The sequence below is a fragment of the Myotis myotis genome, unplaced genomic scaffold (assembly GCF_014108235.1).
Source record: "Myotis myotis isolate mMyoMyo1 unplaced genomic scaffold, mMyoMyo1.p scaffold_m19_p_5, whole genome shotgun sequence".
Classification (NCBI taxonomy): Eukaryota; Metazoa; Chordata; class Mammalia; order Chiroptera; family Vespertilionidae; genus Myotis; species Myotis myotis.
In genome coordinates this window covers 25,580,423-25,593,594 of record NW_023416357.1, presented here as the reverse complement: position 1 = coordinate 25,593,594, position 13,172 = coordinate 25,580,423, and the positions used below count along the sequence as shown (strand labels likewise).

The window sequence follows — 13,172 nt, the reverse complement described above, 5'->3', positions numbered from 1 at the left end:
GTGTGTATGTGTGTGTGTCTATGCACATGCACGGGGAGGGGGGAAATGAATGAATTAAATATTTATATTATTTATAGGTCGATAACACTGGACATTCCATTTTCTAATGTTCCAATATCATGCTCATGAACTCCCTTCCAATTTCTATTGGTTTTCCCTACAGCATATCCATCGGAAGGAAATGCACCCACTGGCTTACACAAAATTGGCAGTTTATTGGCCATTCAGTTCCCCTTTAATTAATAACCTAAACTTCTGGCTAGAGCCCCAGAGTTCAGCCGGTTACAGTCCCAGGCCTGCAGTCACCCTCTTCTTCTTTTCAACATGACAGATGCCGCTGTGTCCTTTGCCAAGGACTTCCTGGCAGGTGAAGTGGCCGCAGCCATCTCCAAGACAGCAGTAGCACCCATTGAGCAGGTCAAGCTGCTGCTGCAGGTGCAGCATGCCAGCAAGCAAATCACTGCAGATAAGCAATACAAGGGCATTATAGACTGTGTGGTTCGTATCCCCAAGGAGCAGGGAGTCCTGTCCTCTGGCGCGGTAACCTGGCCAATGTCATCAGATACTTCCCCACCCAGACTCTCAACTTTGCCTTCAAAGAGAAATACAAGCAGATCTTCCTGGTGGTGTGGACAAAAGAGCCCAGTTCTGGCGATACTTTGCAGGGAATCTGGCATCAGGTGGTGCCACTGGGGCCACCTCCTTGTGTTTTGTGTGTCCTCTTGATTTTGCCTGTACCTGTCTAGCAGTTGATGTGGGCAAAGCCAGAGCTGAAAGGGAATTCAAAGGCCTTGGTGACTGCCTGGTTAAGATCCACAAATCTGATGGGATTAGAAGCCTATACCAAGGTTTTAATGTGTCAGTACAGGGTATTGTCATCTACCGAACTGCCTACTTTGGTGTCTATGACACTGCAAAGGAAATGCTTCCAGATCCCAAGAATACTCACGTCTTCATCAGCTGGATGATCGCACAGTCCATCACAGTGGTGGCTGGGTTGACTTCCTATCCATTTGACACTGTTTGTCGCCGCGTGATGATGCAATCAGGGCGTAAAGGAATTGTTATCATGTACACAGGCACACTCGCCTGCTGGAGGAAGACTGCTCATGATGAAGGAGGCAAAGCTTTTTGCAAGGGTGCATGGTCCAATGTTCTCAGAGGCATAGGTGGTGCTTTTGTGCTTGTCTTGTATGATGAAATCAAGAAGTTCACATAAATTATTTCCTAGTCCTCCCTCCCCCAGCCTCCGTGAACAGGCATGTTGTATTATGTAACATATCTTGAGCATTCTTGACAGACTTTTGGTTGTCTGTTTATCAGTGGCAACTATTTACTGGTTGAAAATGGGAAGCAATAATATTCATCTGACCAGTTTTCTCTTAAAGCCATTTCCATGGTGATGATGATGATGGGACTCAATTATATTTTTCATTTCAGTCACTCCTGATAAACAACAGATTTGAAGAAATAAAAAATATCTGAAATGTAAATAAATAAATAAATAAATAAATAAATAAATAAATAAAAATAACCTGGCCTTCTGGTCTGCAAATCAGTTCTTTTTTGATGCTGTACAGTTGTTAGTGTGAACCAGTGTCCTTCAACCCGAAGTAAACTCACAAAAATTGCTTTCTGTACCTGCAAAGTTGAGGATCAGACACCCTGGGTACTGACTACACCCCAAAGTGGCCATCCTGGGATACCTGCCCTGACATTAGTTCATCTCTGTCCCCTAGTTACCATCTAATTTTATGCCCTTGGTCACTATCACAGGATGCATAATGAGAGTGAAGAAAAGAATGAAAGGCTGTAGAAAGGGGCCCAAATCCTTTTGTCACCACCAATGGATGTTTAGAATTATGGACTTATATAACTGAATTCTATATGCTGTTGACTAGTCAGCTTAATCTGGCTTATTTATCCACTGTCTTGAAAAATTACTTGTCACAAGAAAAACTGGCAGAATCTTCTAGACTTCTTGATCCATTTCATTTTGCACTGAGTGAACTGAATTTGCTACTCGAAACATTTGCATTGACTACTGCTAAGGAGCTGTGTCTTCTATAGGTTCCCAACTATCCCACCTTCATTGCCAAGTGCTTCTTTACTAAAGTTTTGCTTTAACAAAATATAATTTTTACAGTTTTCCTTTTTCCTACTTGTAAGCCGACATAGCAGCTACTTTTCTTGTGCAATTCTTTTGTTACAGTGAAGTCTGTGACTCTGCTGTTCAAAGTATGGCCCATAGATTGTTGGCACCCATGATGCCTGTGTTGTCACTCATGCATGAAATAAGCAGAAAGAGAGAGTAAGCATTTGGGACATTGTACAGCAATTTAACATTACCATGGTATCCATGAGCATGGTTTTGTATTTTATAATAGCATCAGTCCATGATCAATAGAAAATAAAAATTCTGGTCTTTTCAAACACAGATGGTTAAGAAGCATGGTTCTATGACATTTTTAAATTAATTTTTATAAGACTAGAGGCCCAGTGCATGGATTTGTGCACTGGTGGGATCCCTCGGCCTGGCCTGCGGACATCCCCTGAGGGGTCCCAGATTGTGAGAGGGCACAGGCCAGGCCAAGAGATTCCACTGGTGTACAATTGGGACTGGGAGGGATGCAGGAGGTTGGCCAGCTGGGAGGGAGCAGGAGGGCTCCAGAGCATGTCTGGCCCGTCTCACGCAGTCCTGATTGGCCGGACCCTAGCAGCAAGCTAACCTACCAGTCGAAGCATCTACCCCCTGGTGATCAGTGTGTCTTAGCAACTGGTCCAACGGTCAAACCAATGGTCGGACACTTAGCATATTAGGCTTTTATTATATAGGATATCCTCATACAGGTTTGTATTTCCTTTGTGCTAATGTCTATGAATACAAATTTAATGTTATTTTAATTTATACACAATTTTTATCCAGTAAAATTTCCTTTGATTTGAACTCTCAATATGTAAATACTTAGATCAAAATAATGATAAAGATATAAGAGGCTTAAAATGAAAAGTCTTCTTTGTCCCCAATCATAGCTAAATATCTCATTTCCATGTATTCATTTGTTTTCATTAATACTGCTGAGAAACAATATTTGGATAAGATCTGGGTTTACTCTCAATGCTGGTTCTTTCCATTGAGTACAAATGATGTATGAAAGAGGCAGGTATCTAGTATCTAACACTGGGGAATTTCCTAGAAACTGAAGTTTTTATACATCATCTTTATTACTTTGCTCACTTCCAGATTAAAACTAAAAATTCAGTAAAAAGTTATGTTTGTGAGAGTTATAAAAGGGTAATAAAAATGTCATTCACTGGACAGTCTTTTTTCATGGTATGATGAAAATCCATTCAATGAGAATGCTCTGAACTCATAGTTTACCAAAGATTTCTACTAGGTGTTGTGAGAGATGCAAAAAAAATAAATAAATAAAATAGGTGTGAGGATCCTCCCCTGCAGAAACAAACACACACACAAAAGAAGCCAGGTACCAAAGAAGAGCCAGATCAATGATAAAGCCCTGCAAGCATGGTGCATAGTGTGTGCACTGATATTGGAAGGTTTCAGCTAAAGAAAAGGTGATTCTGAAACTGGATGAATTTGATAAGTATGTTTATATAGTCAGAATGCTAAGCTTGGATTTAAAAGTACCTGCAGGATTTGAACAGGCAGAAGGAGAACAGTTGACAGCCATCCAAAATAGATTTTGGAAGGAGGAGATAGGCCGAGGCTGGAGTTTGGGGATTTGAAGGACACATAATGGAATAAGAGACCAGTTTGATTAGAACTGAAGGTGGAATGGAGAGAAGTCGTAAAGGAAAGATTGGATAGTTGTAAGATGAGTTGTTCAGTGATAACCTGGATGTCAGAACTGGAGATTTTTAGCATTGAGCCAAAAAAGCAAATAGGACACCCTTTTATCAGGAGAGTAGTATAGTAAAGGCAGTAAGTAATACACACTCTGTGTGTGCTTCTCACTCAAATCTTCAAATGTAGGTGGTGGTTACTGTAGATTTAAATTCTAAAGTTCTTGAATATGAACCAAGAGTCACTGTCAAAGACCCACTTCTAAATTAAATTATGCTCTGGCAGAATATAAGCATAATCATCAGAACTGTTAAGAGGTATAATTGTTCTCCAGCAAAAGCAGTCAGCCATATAATTATCTTTGCCACGTTTTTCATTTGGCAGTAAGGGTATGTATGCTTGACATGACTGGGAAAAAAATGAAAAAGAAAGGAAAGGTAAAATAGTCTGGAAGTGAAAAGAAATTGCTAAAATGTCTAATGGAGATCTAACCCCTAGCAGTGAATCTGAGAAGCTTGCTAGAGAATATAAGACAGACCTATTGGAAACTACTAAGAATTCCACTAGCTCAAATAAGACATTGATTCCCCAATGCATACAGTATGTCATATGAATTCCGGGGGTCTTGAAGTGAGGCTACCTCTTAGGTACATATAGAAACTGAAATTGCAGATCCCTGTAAAGTATACTGCCACAACCTTCGCAGTAAGGTTCAGGATCTGAAGGAGGGGCCGACACACAAATAAAAATGCTATACAATATGAATTTAGAAGGCATGGGGGGGCCAGGTGGAGACCTCTTGGAGAGGCACACTGACCTCTGGGTCCCATTTGCATTTTATTCACTTGAATACACATTTGCCTTTTAGCAATGCATACAAGCATATCAAAGGTAAAGTTTGGTAAACAGTAAAAGGGTTATCAGTTAGGGAATTGCCTTGAGCCACCACTATCTCAACATGAACAAAGGGTGCTTAGCATGAGCCCTACTAAAGCCCAAGGTCCATCAGTCTTCCACGTTCCTTGGTGTACTCTCATGACAGTATCACAAGCAGTGGCTTCCTGCAGTATACTAAAAAAACTTCTAACATGCAAGCTCTAGTTTCAAGAGAGGAAAAATTCAGGTAATACATTGGGTTCAAAGTCAACTAAGATTAATATAAGTAGTATAATGTATTCATTCCCTGTTACAAGTGTACAAATTATTCTCCAAAATTTTAACAAATTTTCCAATACCCATCTGTAGATATAACTACCTTAAATTATAGATATAGAAGTTATTTTCAAGAGTAAGAAGTTATCTCCATGTCATCTACACTGAAGCCAAGAGAGATCTCAGGACCAAGATTCTTTCTCCAGTTTTTTTGTTTGTTTGTTTTTTGTTTTTGTTTTTTTTGGAAGGTCAGGCTTGGGTCTCTGGAGAAGAGCAGGAAATGCGAATGGAATTACTAGCTGCTGAATGGCACAGTGAAACCAAGGTCCATCCACCAAGCCAGTCACCACTGCTGGAGGGGAGCACTGTGAGTAGAGGGAGAATAGTCAATTAATATTTGAAGGATTAAGAACTGCTGTTCCAACTATTGGTCCATTATAATGTTGCATTAAATAAATATGTGAGCCACCCCAGGTTAATTAACTGCTTCCTAAGCCATTTTCATCAGAATAAACATTTGACTACTTTTACTACATCATAGAATGTACTCACCTTCAGAGTCAGAATTTTATGTCCCCTGTGCAAACCTTGGTGCTCTGCAGCACTACCTGGTACTGGCCACAAAGTTGTCCATGTTAGGATACTGCTCTATAAATTCAACCTTTCTGCAGAAACTCTGTTCCCCATGCAACTAAAAAAGGTTTTTTAGTCTCAAAGCATCTGTTGGGTGTTTTCTCTAAAAAGAAAAAAAAGAGCAAATTTTCACACCTCCTCCTCAAATTCCTCTTCAAATCACACAATTTGTCTGTAGAATGGTGCATAATCCTTGTTCTCTCCTTATACCTGCTTTTAGCTGAGGCGATTTTTAACGCCTTGGTTTTGTGCTTATAGATCATATTAACTACACAGTTTGGGGAGAATTTATAAGTTAAAAAGTGGCAAGTATATGTGTTTCTCTTTTAATATTTCCCATATTGATAGCGAAGATGCCATACACTACAGTTAATGAAAGTACTTTAAATAACAGAATCACTGAAAGACTGACAAGAAGAGGACCGTGCTGGAGGAGGCCTTACTATTTCCCTCTCAAACTGTAAATAAGGTTTTACAAGACATATTTTCTCTCTTTGATGGGGACTCAAATAATTTATCAATTGCTTAATTTAGTTACTGCGGGGCCTATTCTGCTCTTCTGTCTCATGGCAATTGCCATATATGCAAGATGTGAGCAGCAAGCCCTTTTAACTTCCTAGCAAGGAATGATGCATGTGAAGGACCCACCTTATCATCTGGGCATATGGCGGGCACTCTATCTTTCCCTTCTCATTTCTTCTTACCTTGGCACTCTAAAACTTTCAGCATTGGCATTGTCTAAGAAATTTGAAAGTCTTTCACATAAAATAAAGAGAAAACAATTATTTCCACAGGGGTAGGTAGTTTGGCTTTATTTTATAATGCAAGCATGTCATTCTTGTTTTATTTGCAAATGTTTAAAAGGCATTGTACTAAGTAAGAAATCAAGGCTAAGCATCAACTCCATAGAATTTCCTGAGAGGGATTCCTGGAAAATCTTCTGAGAGGATAAGAAAAAAAAGAGGCATATAAAGAAATATCATTTGATAGATGTGACATATTAGTTACTGGGAAATAAACATGAAAAAAATTCAGCATATCATTTCAAAGTCAAAGGTAAAGTCTGTGTCTGATAAAGCACACAAATCTATAGCCATGTTTCTCTCTCTCTCTCTCTCTCTTTCTCTCAGCAAAAAGAGAATTCTATTAAAAATGAAGGTATTAACAAGTATAATATTTATTAGTATAATGACTCTCATATATCTTCCATTCATACATTCTTATTTCTTTTTAAAATCAATTTAAAATCAAACTAAATTCTTCCTATGAACTTGAATCAGTACTTCAGCTTGAGGGAAAAATGTATTAAATTACTATACAACACATTGCTTCTGTGGTCAGCCTCTATCTTATCAAATTATTATGCACCCTAGGCTTAAAAGAATGCAAGTTTAAACAAATTTAATAAACTCTGTTTTAAATTATATTTGGTAAAATTGCTGGCAATATTACAGGTATGATCTGAGCTGGAACTGAGAAAGGGAGTTAACTATGTATTTTCAAAGGTCTAAGAAAGATATGGAAAGTGAAAGATTGTTCTTAAAAAATAATAATGTAGGTGAGTGCAGCCAGCATGTGTCATTTGTTGAGTGTCAACCTATGAACCAGGAGGTCACAGTTTAATGCCCAGTCAGGGCACATGCTCGAGTTGCAGGCTCAATCCCCAGTGTGGGGCATGCAGGAGGCAGCTTATCAATGATTCTCTCTCATAATTGATGTTTCTATCTCTCTCTCTCTCTCTCCCTTCCTCTCTCTGAAATTAATTTAAAAATATCCTATCTAATAAAAGAGAAACATGGTAATTAGCCATAACTTCGCTACCCTTCCCATTGGCTAATCAGGGCGAAATGCAAATTAACTGCCAACCAAGATGGCGGCTGGCAGCCAGGCAGCTGACGCGAACAGGGAGGCTTGCTTGCTCCAGTGACGGAGGAAGCCAGGTTCCCCTCCTGCCGCTGCCCACCTCTCAGCTGCTCTCTACGAAACATTGTTACAAATATAGAAGCTAAACAAAACCCCAGAAACCTGCTTTCAGTCAGCCGGGATCTCAGAGCTGGAGTTGCAACAAAGTTTCAAATACAGAAAGTAAACAAAGTCCAGATACCTGCTTTCAGCAGCCGAGGTCTCAGAGCTGGAGCCAAGCCTCAGAGCTAAAGACGGCTCTCAGTTCCAGTGACAGCCATAGAAGGTAAATAAAATCCCAGAATAAAAAAGAAAAAGAAATAAAAGAGAGGTTGGGAGCTTCAGTCACCTGCCAGACTGAAAACAGCCCCCAGCCCCTAACCCAGACTGGCCAGGGACCCCAGTGGGGACCCCCACCCTGAAGGGGGTGTGACTAGCTGCAAACAGCCATCATCCCCTCATCCAGGCTGGCCAGGCACCCAAGCCAGGCCCCCACCCTGATCTGGGACACCCTTCAGGTCAAACCAGCTGGCCCCCACCCGTGCACCAGGCCTCTATCCTATATAGTAAAAGGGTAATATGCCTCCCAGCACCAGGATCAGTGGAGCCGCGAGGCCTCCCAGCCTGGGATCAGCACAATTATAACCAACAGCTGTGGTTGTAAGTGTGAACCTATGGTCAAAACACATAACCCCACGTGCCTTGTGCTAGAGTTCAGGTGCATGTAGTTGAGTAGGGTTGGAGCTCACAAGAATGCTGTAAACAACGTGATCACGCCCCTGCTTTGCCTCTTGACATCTGCTATAAAATAAAGACGTGGCTTGTGGGCACTGTCGTTGTCTCCTCATCAGGGAGGCAGTGTCTCACCGAGACCCAGCTTTCATTCTCTTGTCTGTCTTTTCCTTAATCCTTTCACCCCCCCACCCCCCCACCCCCTCAGTTTACCTTTGGCCGAAACATATGGCGTCTGATCAGGGACTGAGTTCTGCGACCAGGGACTGACTTTGGCCGCAACAGATCCCACCTGCTGGAAAGACCCCGCTCACTCTGCAGACACCCTCTGAGCCACAGCGCCACCCCAGGGAGGGACTGCAGAGGTTGGCTCCAGAGCATGTCCAGCCCGTCTCACCCAGTCCTGCCCCACTGGCCACCTTCTAATTAATTTCCTTTCGGTGTGCACGAATCCATACACTGGGGCACTAGTAAAAAAATAATAATGTAGGTGATGCTAGGACATATCCATGGAAAAGTAGGTGTATACATGGAATCCAAGAACCTGAAGCCAATTGTGATAGACAGAAAAATGGTTTCTCAAAGATATCCATGTCGTATTGGCCAGCACCTATGAATATGTTATCTTACATGGCAAAGGGACTTTGCAGATATGGTTAAGTTAGGAGTTTTGAAATGGGAACTTTATCCTGAATTATCCAGGTGGTCCCAATGCAATCACAAGGTCTTTATAATAGGAAGGCAGGATTATTAAATTGAGAGGCAGAGATTTCAAGATGCTACACTACTGGCTTTGAAGATGGAGAAAGGGCCCATGGACCAAGGAATGCAGGTTGCTTGGACTAGACAAGGGACTTAATTCCCCCTCCCTAAAGCCTCCAGAGGGAATTCAGCCTGCTGACTCCTTGGTTTTAGCCATGTAAAACCCATGTCAGACTTCCAACTCCAGAACTGTGGGGTAATAATATGTCTACGATGTTTTAAGCTACTTGCATTGGTGGTAATTTGTTACAGCAACCATAGGAAACTAAAACATCAATCAAAATGAAAACATGCAGCCCTAGCTGGTTTGGCTCAGTAGCATCAGCCTACAGACCAAAGGGTCCTGGGTTTGGTTCTGATGAGGGGTAAGTACCTTGGTTGCAGGCTCCTCCCTTGCCCAGGTTCTGGTCAGGGCTTGTGCAGGAGGCAACCAATCTATGTGTTTCTCTCACATGGATGTTTCTCTCTGCCTTTCCCTCTCTTCCACTCTCCCTAAAAATCAATGGAGAAATATCCTCGGGTGAGGATTAACAACAAAAAACAAATAAAATAAAAACATGCAAAGTTTGAAAAGCAAATTACTGCTTTACTGTCTTTGTTGAAGAAATATGCTTTCTACTGAATAGCTAAAGAAAGAAACTTCTTGAAAATTTTCTATTGAATTATTTCTGTCACAAGTTCTAAGCTTCATTTTAGGAAGAAAAGAGACTAAGGTAGCATCTTCTAATGAGACAGGGAGCCACCATATTGCTCCAGATGGGGCGTTCACAGGGCCACAGTGAACATCAGCTTGGTGGTCTACACATGAAGAAAACAAGAGTAAACTTTGGGCTTCAGGAAAGTGGACCGGTGTTGATTTTATGTGTTCAGAATTCTTCTTCTGTTGATAGCACCCTGGTTTTTCTTGAGACAGACTCAGGCTCTTTTTACTGTCCGTGTTTACAAACTTGAGACAATCAGAGCCCTGCACTGACACTGGTCACCATGCTTGGTGTGGGGTATAGTGTGGGATCCAAGCCAGTAGACCATCCAAGCCCATGACACTTAATTGCCACACTTTTATTGGTGTCATCAGAAAGAGACCTTTTCTTTGTTGTTGAATAGCTAATAAGATAGTACTGAATGTTTATGTCTCCCCAACATTCATGTGTTGAAACCCTAATCCTAAGGTGATGGTTATTGGAAGTGGGCACTTTGGGAGATGATTAGGTCATCAGGGTAGAGCTTTCATGAATGGGATTAGTGCCCTTATAAACGAGGCTCCAGAGAGCGTCCTGGCCCTTTTTACCATGTGAGGATACAGGGAGAAGTCTGTGACCTGGCAGAGGATCCTCACCCTACCATGCGGGCATCCTGATCTCAGACTTCCAGCCTCCTGAACTGTGAGACATAAATCTTTATTGCTTCTAAGCCATGAAGCCTGTGGTGCTTTGTTATAGCAGCCTGAACTGAGTAAGACAGATTGTAATTCTGGAGCTGGGAGCAGTCATCCTGAGACTATTAGGGAAGATCTTAAATTTGTCTGAAAATGAAGCCAGTGCCAAAGACAGCAGAGCTGCAGAGGAAGAAAGTGAGACCGATGATTCTGATGATGCCCTCTGAGCCCTGGGTCCTGCACAGCAGACCCTGACTCTCAGATAGCTGTTTGGGTTTTACTTGTGATGAAGTATTCTGTATGAGAAGGAAACAATATGTTTTCTCTTTTCCAATTATACACAGGCAAACACAGTCTGTTCCTGGCAGAACGGACATTCACACTTACAAATGAGGCATTCAAAAGGACAAGACGAAAGTCCCTAAAAGAACAAAGGTCAGCAATAGCTCTCTAAATAAATACATAATGAGAAGGCTCTAGAATTTAAGAGTATGAAAGTAAGCCGATTGATGAGGCTAACACAAATCCAGACCCATCACCAACCTCAGGGAAAAGCTGAGAAATAGTGGCAAATAGGCATGGCAACCACACTCTAGGTTCACAGAACTCTTACAGCTTCAAAAGTGTTTTCTTCTTATTTTCCAATTTGCTGGAAGGTTCTTATGGGTTATAGACAGGACAGGATATCATTATCCTCATTTTACAGACAAGGAAGTCTGGAGCTATTACAGGTCCAGGCTATTGATCTAGGCTGTTCGAGGTTTAGCCTTCACACCAAGAACCATCTTCATGATACTCAATTCTTTCCAACACCTAAACTTGTACTCTAAACTGGTGACAGTTCTTTGCATTGTAACTGGTACCACCCAAATTATTGTTTTTTAGCTCTGTAATTTTTTTCACGGAGTTTCTCTGGAATATTTGGACACTAAAGTTACTCTGTGTTGGAGATTTTGCAATCAACATTTAGAATGATATAGTTCAGAATCAAATAAAATGTCTTCTGTTCAGTGTTTCCTTAACTCAATAAGTGCTAAATTGCAAATCAATACAGAGGTGGCTTGTTTCAAAATGGGAAAGAAAGGCATTCGGTTTGTTTTATGCCTACCTCACCATGCCATGGCATGTGGACCCATCAAAACCATGTATTGCTGTTATCTACCTTGGCTCCATCCAGATCACCCACCTGCTACCTGGCCAGGATCACTGTGTCAGATGGATGATTTAAATGCAGAGACTCCTTGCTGCATCAAAAACTGAGAGTGGACCCTAGGTTTTGCAAGAATTAAGGGAAGCTCAATTTAGAGAGCTTCGGGAACAAAGGCAAATTTTATTTTTGTTTACAACAGACATAAAACATGACCCAAATTTATTAATATAACAATAAATGAGCCTAAATGTCATGAACTTGAATTAATTTCTCTGTAGAATGGGGGCAATGACACCTCCCCTACCTTCTTCCCAGAAGTTTGCTTTGTGCGTAATGATTCATAAACTGAAAGGAATTATATATGTTATTGCCATAGACGGTGTTGATATTTTTAGGAGATAATATGTAAAAACAGCAGAGAGAGACAAATGAGTTTTTACAGCATTCCATAGTATCATTGATCCTTTTTGAACAGGAATGTCATATGTCCTCTGCATTTGGGACATGATTGTATTGATGGGAGCACTGAACAAGGACTGTACCTTCCAGACAGATGACCTGTCAGTTAAATATGAATATAAAGAAAACTTCCTAACATGATGAATACAATGCACAGAAGTTGATTAAAGTCTTGGATTCTTTTCCTGGCAGAAGTTAGAATAATTTATGCATTTTCCATCTAAAGTTTCCTGTCTGATTACACTGTGGAGAACAAAGTCATTAAAGGCAATTACCATGTTAATAGACAAGAGATTGAAAACTGAAATACTTGAAGGATGGGTATGTCCATCTTCCTGTCACACATGGTAGTTTTGCTTCTGCCTCTAGGTTTCCAAATGAATATGAATTGGTAATCAACATGTTTCATATTCATAATGCAATCAAGATGCCTATTTGATTTAAAGTCTCATTTAATAAACCAAGAAAATATTCCTAACAGTGATGATGACAACTAGGGTATTTTTATACTTCTTTTGAGGTATAATTACATAGAGTAAAATGTGGATATCTTAACTGTACTCTGTGATGGGTTTTTAGAAATGTATGTACCCATGGAACCAAATCCAATCAAGACATAGATCATTGGCTTTAGCCTAGAAAGTTCCTTTATGGCTTTGAATAGTATATTTCCCTCCCTGCACCAAGACTGCATTGCTGAGTTATAGTCCAACAAATTAGTTCTTGAACTTCATAAAAATGAGTATATAGTTCATATTCATGTCTGGTTTCCTTCACACAACATGATAATTTTTACATTCATCTATGTATGTGCATCAATAGTCCATTTCTACTTCTGAGTAATATTCCATTGTATGAATACACCACAATTTATTCATTCTTTTGTTGATAGGCATTTGGATTGTTTAAAATTATGAATAACGCTACAGTAAACACTATTGTACAAATATGTGTGGGGATATATATTTTTATTTCTGCTGGAAAAATATCTTGGAGTGGAACTGCTGGATCATAAAATAGGTGTACATTTAATTTTTATAAGAAAAGACCTCATAGATTTGCACACTGGTTGTACCATTTGGCACTCCTACCTGAAAGGGTCAGATATCCAGTCACTCCTCATTGTCTCCAGCATTTGTTATTGGAATCATTTAAGTTTAAATTGCTCTAGTGGCTGTTTAGTGATACCTCACTCTGGT

The 13,172-nt window shown here is 40.4% G+C and overlaps 1 pseudogene; it reads left to right on the top strand.

Annotated features, from left to right (window-relative positions):
- Positions 1-324: 324 nt before the first annotated feature.
- Positions 325-1,407, top strand: LOC118656912 (annotated as a pseudogene).
- The last annotated feature ends 11,765 nt before the right edge of the window (positions 1,408-13,172 follow it).